Genomic DNA, 11,759 nt, shown 5'->3' with positions numbered 1-11,759 from the left:
ATAACGTAAATGTACGAGAACAAGCTATTTAAGTTGCATGAATATGCTCCTATCATTGCCGCCCATCATTGATTTTCCTTTGTGCTACTGGGCTGGAGGATTCTTTTGGTCTTCCCCGAAGGTCTGAGCTTACCCCTTTGGTCTGTTTCTTTGTTCAATCTTTCCAATTCGTAATGAAAAGGGTTGGAGGATAACTCAGCCTATGTTTGTCTCCACATGCTTCAATGTATCATTTTCACTTGCCTTACTCGCTCCCCTTTGCAGAAGTGGTCCCTTCTCCGGAAGTGTATCAACCGTTGAAGATGACTACTCGAGAGCAACGCTAGGTAAGCAATCAGGAATAGATTCCAGCCAGTTGGCTCCAGATCGGAAGACTGACTCCAAGTGCCGGCTGATTGCTTCTTTTACTTTGCCATGCGAGTAAGAACAAGGACAAAGAAAAAGACAGGGAAAGAGCATGATATGAGATACTTGTGCTTTTGACCTTGATGATATGAGATACCTTTGCTTTTGAAGAAGCGGTGAATGAATCAGCACATGTATTTGTTGTGCCGTTTCCTCCTGGGTCATCTGTACTCCAGGCATCTGGTATCATCTTTGGGGAAGAAGAAAAAAATGAGTATTTCGAAAGGCTTTGCTGGGAGTGTGCCCTCAGAGGTGAGGGAGAGTTGGGCATTTTCTTCAGGTCTGCCTTGCCATTAAAAAATGAAGGTCGACATATATAGAGATAATAGCAAGTGGTGGTACTTTTTACCCTTGTCGACAAACGTTTTGATCCCGCAAATCCGGCTTTTTGAAATAGTGGCGCCTCTTCGATCTTTGAATACGCCTCTTCGATTTCTGAGCAGGCGCCCCTTCGATTTCTGAACGACGCCCCTTCTCTTTGAACGACACGTGGTAGTGCAGATGCGGCTCCTTTTGACAAAGCTGCACGCGTTTTCTGAAAAGCAGAGAAAGCGTCGCCGAACTTTGCGCTTGTCGGCTAAAGATGTGTAGTTATGATGATGGCCTCCACGTGTTTTCTGAAAAGAAGAAATCTTTTGACAAAGTTGAACACGTCTTCTGAAAAGCCGAGAACGCGTCGCCTAAATTACGCCGGAAAATCCGGCTCTTTGAATCGGTGGACGCGTCGCCTTGGCTTTTTATAGAGCTATCGATCACCACAACAAACACACTCTGAAGATCTCCCATTCTTGAAAATCGTCTCCGGCCCTTCGAAATTTAACTCCATCCACCCATTCTCTTTGAACACTTTTGAAAAAAATGGCAAACTCATCGAACCTTAGCTTAGATTTGAGTCTCAGCAGCGATCTGGTTGCGCCCCGTCAAGGTAATGTATGGCGTCCTTCTTTTTTATCTTCTAACGGTCCTCTTTCAGGTGAAGACTCTGTGATGCAGGACGCCACAACAGCTACAATAGTAGCTAGGAACCTCCTCACTCCAAAAGATAGTAGGCTGATATCAGGACGGTCCGATGAGTTGGCCGTTCAAGAGTCCCTCACACTTAGTGTTCAGTGTGCGAGCTCTGTGTCCAACATGGGCCTACGCCTGCTTGCTCGGTCCCGCCAAGTGGAATCGTTGATGGCAGAGGTGGAAAGACTTAAGCAAGAGATCCAGCAGCTTAAGTACGAAAATAGAAGTTTGCATGTGCTTGCTGATGCGAGATTTATACGCACACAAATTAAACCCTCTTTTCGTCAAATTGTAGTATATGTATAAGTAGGGATCGTTCTGGACCGGGGATTAGGAGGGATTGTTAATCACTTGGATTTGACTCAAAAAAACGTAAAAACACAAAATAAATGTATTTCTAACTAACCTAACACTTTAAAATAAATGGGGGATTGGTTTTGGACGAAATTAAACTAAAATAGAAACTTGGAAACAAAACAGATTGTACAAACGAAATTGATGGAATAAAATGAAGAAAAACTAGTTAGAGGGTTCCTTATCCACACATGAACATAAGCATATAATTTAACTCCCAGTTATGACTTCAACAAACGATGAATGACAATGCTCCAAGTTAATTAGGTCCGCTTAAATTAACCTTCAGATTTCCCTAGATTCATTGGATTGAATGGGATACGCATTACAACCAAATTATTCCTAATCAAAGTCTCTCACATGGAATACGCATGATAGAGACATTCAACAAAGATCATTAAGTTCAACGGAAATCATAAACATTGACTAGGCATTCATAACTATGGAATACGCATGTTAATCCAGCCTAGGGTTTACTAAACACAATCGTGACTAGCGATTTTTACTACTCATGAATATAAGTTCATAACGATTAGGTGAAATTCCCTTATATCCTAGCATCAAATCTTAGGCATGCAAATTAAGTGTCGACCCTCAACCCACATACATAAACAAGTTCTTAATCAAAACAGAAAAGTAACCCACATCTAAAGTTCATGAATTCATAACTGGAGTAAATCAAATCATAACCAACATATGTCCATGGCTTCAAATTCGCCTCTAACTAAAAAGAAATTAGTTTCACATGTTTAACATAATTGAATAACAAGTTAAATTAAACATGAAAACAGAAACAAGAAAAGAAAGAACAAATGGATGGAAAGTTAGCTACGGGGTTCATCTCCACATATGTTATACTTGCATAATAAAATGATTTCCAATTGCATTTCAACAAATCATTAATTCTCAACGCCCCGGGTCAATTAGGTCCGCTTAAATTAACCGTCAAGTTTTCCTTAAGTTAATGAATTGGATGGGTTAGCGCAACGCAATTCACAACATTCTCCAAAAGTCCTTTACGTGAAAAGCACAATAAAGATACAATCAAAGATCATTAAGCATCATGAAAACTTTAAGTGTTGACGAGGCATTCGTTACTATGGACTACGCATGAAACTTATGCCAAGAATTTATTTAACGCGATTGTTTATAAGCAACCTCCACTACTTGTGAATATAAGTTCGTAACTATTAGGTGAAACTCACTTATATTCTAGCGTCATATTGATGCATGAAAATTAAGCGCGCATTCTTAATAAACATTCATAAATAAGTTATCAATCAAACGGTTAAACAAATTGAACCACAACTTATGAAACGCAATTAGAATTAATCAAATCAAAATGCAAGCATAAACATATATTTCGAATCACCCCTAGCTAAAGGGGGTTTAGTTTATTATAACTTTGAAATCAAAGAAATACCTAAACATTCCAACAACTCAAACTTGAATTGTATGAACGTTTAGGCACTCTTCTCTTCCATTCCTCATACGTACAAACAAAGAGAATTGAATTTAAACATTGAAATCAAAGAAACACCTAAACATTCCAACAACTCAAACTTGAATTGTATGAACGTTTAGGCACTCTTCTCTTCCTCGTTGTTGTAGCACAAGGTCTAAGGATAGTTTGATGGTGTGAATAGTTTGGGGAGTGGTGTTTGGATTAATAGGGAAATGGAAAAATGGTGTTTGGATTACAAGGGAACTCACGGCAAAGAGAATGAATGGAAGTGTTTGTGGTGTGTTGTGTATGAAATGAGATGTCCATGAATGAATGAATGCAAGGGTATTTATAGGAGTAGTGGAGGGAACATATGGCTATGTCATTTGTAGGTGAAGTAGGTGGATGTTGTAGGTGAAGTAGGTGGATGTTGTAGGTGAAGTGGATGTTGTAGGTGAAGTAAGTGGATGTTGTAGGTGAAGTGGATGTTGTAGGTGAAGTAGGTGGATGTTGTAGGTGAAGTAGGTGGATGATATGTTAAGTGATAAGTGATAAGTGATATGATATGTGGTTATGATATGATAAGTGGTTAAGTGGTGATGATAAGTGATAAGTGATTAAGTGATATGATATGTGGTGATGATAAGTGATAAGTGCATGTGGGTTAACTAATGAAGGAAATGCATGTGCAATGACAATGTGTTAGAATGGATGTGTGTTATGCATGGCATGATTGGGATTAGGAAAGGTTTAAATGTCCTAAAACTAAAGAGAACAAGGTTCCAACACTTTGGCTCCAATTAGGTCTTCAATTTCGTCCAACACTTTGGCTTCAAGCATAAGCTATCCGTCCTTAGCCCAAAAGTGCTCCAAAAGTCTCCAAAATGCATCTTTTTGCTCCTTTAGCCCTTTAGACCTACAAACACACGAAAATAGCTTAAAGTACTAAAATAACTAAAGAAACATAACGTAAATGTACGAGAACAAGCCATTTAAGTCGCATAAATATGCTCCTATCACTTGCAAATAACTATTCGTCGGGGATGAAGAGGAAGCTTGATGAGCTGCAAGAATCTGAGGGTCGAATTCACAGTGACCGTCAAAGGCTTGCGTCTTATCTCCAGAGGCACCTTTTTCCTGGGTCATCCAGCGCTTGGCCAAGTATTGAAGCCTGGAATGCTCTAGCTCCGATGCCTCCCGCTCCGATGCCTTCCGCTTCGATGCCTCCCGCTTCTATGCCTTCCGCTTCTGCGCCTCGTAGTGGGGCTTCACGTAAACAACCTTTGTGAAGCTCCACCTTTCTCCATGTTTAGTATCTTTTTTTTTTTTTTTCTTTTTTTTCTTTTTTTTTTTTTTTTCTTTTATAAATAAAATCAAACGGCATGGAATTTATCTTTGAATGGGCGGTGATACTTGAAATGATCCGGTAATAGTTTAAATTCCAGATTGGGTGCCTGAATCATTAACCACATGTTAGTATAAAAGAAAATTGAAATTCGGGGAGGCGGCTTACCTGTGTGCTCCAAAATGAACTCCAGAATAAACACCCCTTCGAAAGTTATGACTTGTCCCGTGTCATAAAATCCAACTTCCTTGGGAATTGTGGTTTCAAATATGTCCTCTTTGATGCCTTCTACATCTTCTCCAGCCACTACCTTCTCTTGAATCATTCTTCTTGGTGTACAAAGTCCTTTGAAGAATTCAACACCATCTAAAACTTGCTGTGTTGCACCAAGAATTTGAATAGCATTTTGCACCTTTGGGAAGGCTTCCACGATGTCCTTTTTACTCTCTTCTTGGTTGGGAATCAAAAACCTGCTAGGAAAAGGGACATTGGGTGGAATAACATCAGAATAACATGGAATTGGGACGTCCTTACTGGTGGTGGGTGGTTTAGAGGGCTTAGGGGGCTGCGGCAAGGGTTGTTCTACCCTTGCCGTGTGCATGTCTTCTTCCTCCTCCTCAATTAGCAGCTCTTCATCCACTTCTAGGCTATGTTTGGACATTTTTAGGTCAGCTCCAACCTCCATAGCACTTCCCAAAGTGATAGCATTATGGATTTCAAAATCTTCCTTCGAGTTTTCAATAGTTGAGTTGGAAAGTTCACTTTGCTCTTGAATTTGTTTCATGAACTCCATAATCTGCCCAAATTGCTCGTCCAATTTACCCAACTTCTTGTCTTGATTTTGTTCGTCCTGCGTCAAAGTGGTTAGTAATTGAAAATTTTTATCATTATCCATAGACATACTTGAACTTGATTGGAATTGTTGTGGGGGAGGTTGTGGTGGCTGCATAGGTGTTGTATTGAACTCCTCATATGGTTGCCAATATGCTTCTTGTTGAGCCTCCTTGGCTTGATTTTGTGACCCCTGCGCCAAAGAATTTATTTCATTAAGAATTTGAATATAATCTATTGGCGAACTTGAATTTAATTGAGCATATTGATAGGAGCATATTTAGGCGACTTACTTAGCTTGTTTTCGTGCATTTATATTGTTAATTCATAGTTGTTTTTGGCTTTTAAGCCATTTTCGTGTGTTTTTAGGTTCATGTGGCTAAGGAAGCAAAAAGATGCATTTTGGAGCATTTTGGAGCAAAATTGGACTTGGAATGGATAGCTTATGTTTGGAGCAAAAGGAATGGACGAAATTGAAGGATTCCTAATCCATTGTAGCCACATGCATTCACATGCATAAATCAGCCACATGCATCTCCCATCACCATATCAGATTTCCATCATATTCACATGCATTCCATCCTTTAAAACATTGCACATGCACTCCCTTTAATTAATTAAGCCACATGCACTCCCATCCATTTCATCATTGCAGCCAACACATGCTTTCACATGCATTTTCAGATTGTCCCCTTGCACATGCAGCCACATATTCATTGCACATGCAATTCCAACCCACATGCATCCTTTAATCATTCAAACATGCAGCCACATTCCCTCCTAGCTGTCATGTTCCCCCCATTTCACCTATAAATAAGCATTACGAGATTTATACGCACACAAATTAAACCCTCTTTTCGTCAAATTGTAGTATATGTATAAGTAGGGATCGTTCTGGACCGGGGATTAGGAGGGATTGTTAATCACTTGGATTTGACTCAAAAACATAAAAACAAAGTTAAAAACGTTCACAAAGACTCAAAGGACTCAAAACAAGTTCAAAAGACTCAAAACTGCCTAAAAACACTAACTAGGCAGTTTCTGACTGATGCGAGATTTATACGCACACAAATTAAACCCTCTTTTTGTCGATTTGTAGTATAAGTATAAGTAGGGATCGTTCTGGACCGGGGATTAGGAGGGATTGCAAATCTCTTGGAAACTGACTCAAAAACGTAAAATAAAGTTTAAAACACTAAACTAGACTCAAAGAATGCAAAATTAAAGTTTAAAACACTAAGACAAACCAAAAAACAAAAAAAATACTTTAAAACATAAACTAAACAGATTCTAAGCATTAAAGAACAAGAAAGTAAAGGGGGGTTTAGGACTTGACAAAAATTGAAATAACGAAACAAGTTAATAAACTAGACAGAATGTAAATATGAATATGATGAAAGTATGGATGAATGGATGCTAGCCAAGGGGTTCATCTCCACACATGTTACACTTGCATAATAAAATGATTTCCAATTGCATTTCAATAAATCATTAATTCTCAACACTCCAAGTTAATTAGATCCGCTTAAATTAACCTTCAAATCTTCCTAACGTTATTGAATTGGATGATTGCATACGACAACCCAAAACATTCCCCACAAGTCCCATACATGATTGCATAATAGAGATACAAGCAAGAATCATTACGCTCTATGAAGATTATAAGTTTTGACGAGACATTCGTTACTATGGAATACGCATGAAACTTATGCCAAGAATTCGTTTAACGCGATTGTTTATAAGCAACCTCCACTACTTGTGAATATAAGTTCATAACGATTAGGTGAAATTCACTTATATTCTAGCGTCAAATTCATGCATGAAAATTAAGTGTGCACTCTCAATAAACATACATAAATAGGTTATCAATAAAACAGTTAAACAAGTTGAATTCACAACTTATGAAACGTAATTAGAAGTAATCAAATCAAAATGCAAGCATAAACATATATTTCGAATCACCCCCTAGCTAAAGGGGGGTTTAGTTCCTCATACAAAACAAAGAGAATTGAAATTAAACATTGAAATCAAAGAAACGCCTAAACATTCCAACAACTCAAACTTGAATTGTATGAACGTTTAGGCTCTCTTCTCTTCCTCTTTATTGTAGCATAAGGTCTAGGGATAATTGGTTTGGGGGATGGAAGTGTGGAATGGAAGAGGAGTGGTGGAGAAGTGGAAGGGAATGGAAAAATGGTGTTTGGATTATAAGGGGAGAGATGGGAAGCTCACGGCTAGGGAAGGTAGAATGTGTTTGTAATGTGTTGTGTATGAAATGAGATGTCCATGAATGAATGAATGCAAGGGTATTTATAGGAGTAGTGGAGGGAACATATGGCTATGTCATTTGTAGGTGAAGTAGGTGGATGTTGTAGGTGAAGTAGGTGGATGTTGTAGGTGAAGTGGATGTTGTAGGTGAAGTAGGTGGATGTTGTAGGTGAAGTAGGTGGATGTTGTAGGTGAAGTGGATGTTGTAGGTGAAGTAGGTGGATGTTGTAGGTGAAGTAGGTGGATGATATGTTAAGTGATAAGTGATAAGTGATATGATATGTGGTTATGATATGATAAGTGGTTAAGTGGTGATGATAAGTGATAAGTGATTAAGTGATATGATATGTGGTGATGATAAGTGATAAGTGCATGTGGGTTAACTAATGAAGGAAATGCATGTGCAATGACAATGTGTTAGAATGGATGTGTGTTATGCATGGCATGATTGGGATTAGGAAAGGTTTAAATGTCCTAAAACTAAAGAGAACAAGGTTCCAACACTTTGGCTCCAATTAGGTCTTCAATTTCGTCCAACACTTTGGCTTCAAGCATAAGCTATCCGTCCTTAGCCCAAAAGTGCTCCAAAAGTCTCCAAAATGCATCTTTTTGCTCCTTTAGCCCTTTGGACCTACAAACACACGAAAATAGCTTAAAGTACTAAAATAACTAAAGAAACATAACGTAAATGTACGAGAACAAGCCATTTAAGTTGCATAAATATGCTCCTATCAAATACCCCCACACTTAGCTTTTGCTAGTCCTCGAGCAAAACAGAAAAACAAAACAAAAAGAACAAAACACAACCTACACCTTCCAACAATCGTATCAGGGACTTCCAATGCACATGACAAGTTAAAAATCATTATTCTCACAGATTTAAGCCATCTTTACACTTAAGTACATTCTTAATCATAGTCACCACATACTAGTTCACAATTAAGCAATTAAAACACATTTCAAATGTAGTAACATGCCTTTAGAGAATTCCCTCAATTTCTTACTAGATGTACTCTCGTTTTTCACACAGATTTTCTGACTACACACCCTACACTAGGTATATGTGAGAAGATTGATGTAAACATGTAGACGAACACTCACATATGTTATAATAAGGAAAGCATTTTCTGGAGTTAATAAGCATGTTTAGATATGATCTCATGAATGGAATGCTACTACTTAGACGCGAGAACCAGTGACACCATAAGCTCATACCAAGTTCAAACTCCACAATTGAAATACATAACACTCAATATAGAAGTCAAAGGGTAGTAACGGGGCTAGGGTTTTGGCTAACAATGAAAGGTGAAGGATAAACAAACATTCTTAAAGCAATAGTGAGCAAAGTATTGAATTAGGCACTTAGAATTCCCTTAAGAACGCAGAAGTCAACTTTGAACACCCAAGGGAAAATCACACAAAACTTAGGGCCATATTCAACTTTTTGGACCCTTTCTTCAACCATCAACGCTCGTGAGTTCATTCTTACTTATTTTCATTCCTTTTTTTTTTTTTTTTTTTTTTTTTCTTTTCTTTTCTTCTTTTTCTTTTGAATCTCAAAACATACATATAAACGTAAGAACAAACTTTTACTCCCCCACACTCATTTTCTTGCATAATGTAACTCAAAAGGAATTCATTTAAGTCATGCTCACTAAACTTTAAGAACAAGGGTATAGGAAAGTCCTACTCTAAGCTAGGTAAGGGGTGATGTGGGTAAACAAGGAATAAAGGCAAAACGAGGCTCAACGGGGTTAAAACTTACAACATATACGAAGTATGGGAAGTAAGGCTATTTGGCTATGGTGGTGGTCACTACACAACTTCTTCTTGAATATGTGTTATGCAAATCAATAACATGCTTTGAATGAAATGGGCATGAGTTCTAGCATTTGGAACTATATGATGAAACGCCTTCTAAGTAGTAACCAAGCAAAGAATAATGAGATCATGCAACGACTTTAGAAAACAAGAAATCACAGATTATACTCTCCAAAGAACGTTATAGGCTCAAGTCTCTCAGGGTTGTAGCGTTTGTTTGAGTTCCTTCCCTCAAGCATGTTACAAAAACGAATTTTTTTCTTTTATGATTGCATGTGAAGTCATACATTATAACCATAACCAAGCATATACCAAGAGTAATTCAAACTTTTCTCTATGTTCATAACTCTTTTTAACAGTCATGCAATTACAAACCAAATCCTTATCATTTTGTTGGAAGGTACCCTAAGACACAAACACACAAAAACGACTCAAAACACTCTTTTTAGGCTTTTTAAAACATGTTTTTCAAATTTTTATGTGATTTTCGGAGTTATAAAACAAAACACACTAAAAACACTCTAAAACAACTTAAAAACACCTTAAAACAGCAAGGAACAACATTTGAAGTAATGGGTGATAGAATCCCACGAATTTGCATTAAATATACTTAGTTACCCCCCCACACTTAAATCAAACATTGTCCTCAATGTTTTAAGCATAGATTCACACAAAACATAAGTAAACTCACAAAAAGCACTTAAACATACTAAACATGGCAAAATGTAATTAACAAAGAGAAGAGTTTAGAGACGCAAATCTGGTTATAGAGTGTAAATTCCATCTTCTCCTTGGTAATTGCATTGAGGCTTTTGATCTTTGTGATTCCACAAGCTTACTCTTGAACTGGTTTCTGCCCATCGTTGATTTTCCTTTGTGCTACTTCTTGAACTGGGCAGCAGGATGGTTCTTTTGGTTTCCCCCGAAGGTCTGAGCTTCCTCCTGTTATCTGTTTCTTTGTTCAATCTTTGCAGGAGTGGTCCCTTCTCTGGAAGTGTGATAGGAGCATATTTAGGCGACTTAACTAGCTTATTCTTGTGCATTTGTGCTATTATTTCTTAGTTAATGTCGTATTACAACTCAATTTCGTGTGTTTGTAGGTCCTATGGGTTAAAGTATCAAGAAAGTGCATTTTGGTGCATTTTGGAGCTATTTTGGACACTAGGTGGTGAGCTTGCATGTGGGCTAACATGGATGGACGAATTTGGACTTTAAGAAGGTGGAAATGTGATAAGAAGAGGAAGGAACTAAGCTAAGGACAAAGTGGATAAGGAAAGTGCAAGAAAAGAGGAAACATTATCCAAAACCTTATCCAACCTTATCCAACATTATCCAAAACCTTATCTAACATTATCCAATTATCCAAAACATTATCCAAACCTTATCTCATCTTATCCTATCCAAACCTTATCATGTCTTACTCCTAATTACATGGGGACCTAAATGGATCATTCTAGAACCTATTTCTAGAAGCATCCTAGTCTAGAAGGCCCAAATCTGCCACAAAACCTATTCTTTCTAGAAACCCTAGAAAAGTGGCGCCCAAACCTTTCTAGAAGGCTTTACCTTGCCTTGCAAGGCAAGCTACCCTTCCCCCTAAATCAGCCGCACCTTCCTAGGCCCAATCCCTTTGGGATTCTGAATTCCAAGGCCTAATCCTTGTGGATTTGGGTATACAAATCAGTTTATAGAACTATGTGGGCCAAAACCTTCTCCTAAGTGGATTTGAATCACTATGGCCGAATTCTAGGGCCCTAATCCACCAAATCTGCTAAGTAAACCCTAATCTAATAAACCCTAGGACTATATAAACATATTTTCAGCCACAAATTCGTACTACCCCCTTATGCTATTCAGAAACCCTTGTGCCGCACCTCCATTCTCCATTCTAAGCCTCCATAGACCTCCCTACACATCCATACATCTCTGCCGCACCCTTCCCACCATAATCAACCATCCTCCATCCCTCCAAACTAGAAAACACCATCCAAAACCACCAATTCCATCACCCTAACTTTGTGCCGCAGCAAGGAGGAGGAAGAGGAGCCAATCTGTGCATCGAATCCATCTTGGAATTGCTGAGCATTTAGGTGTATTCTTTCTTATGATTTCCATGTTTAAATTCAATACTTTTTGTTGTGCAAGCATGAGGAACTAATCCCCCCTTTGGCTAGGGGGGAATTTCGAAACCATGGTTATATTTGCATGATGATTTGATTATTTTCAGTTGTGATTTCATGAATGATGAATTCAATTTACTTATCTATTTTAATTAAAACTTGC

Source organism: Pyrus communis, chromosome 9, assembly GCF_963583255.1.
Source record: "Pyrus communis chromosome 9, drPyrComm1.1, whole genome shotgun sequence".
In the NCBI taxonomy this organism is placed as follows: Eukaryota; Viridiplantae; Streptophyta; class Magnoliopsida; order Rosales; family Rosaceae; genus Pyrus; species Pyrus communis.
Note: the sequence above shows the minus strand (reverse complement) of the source record.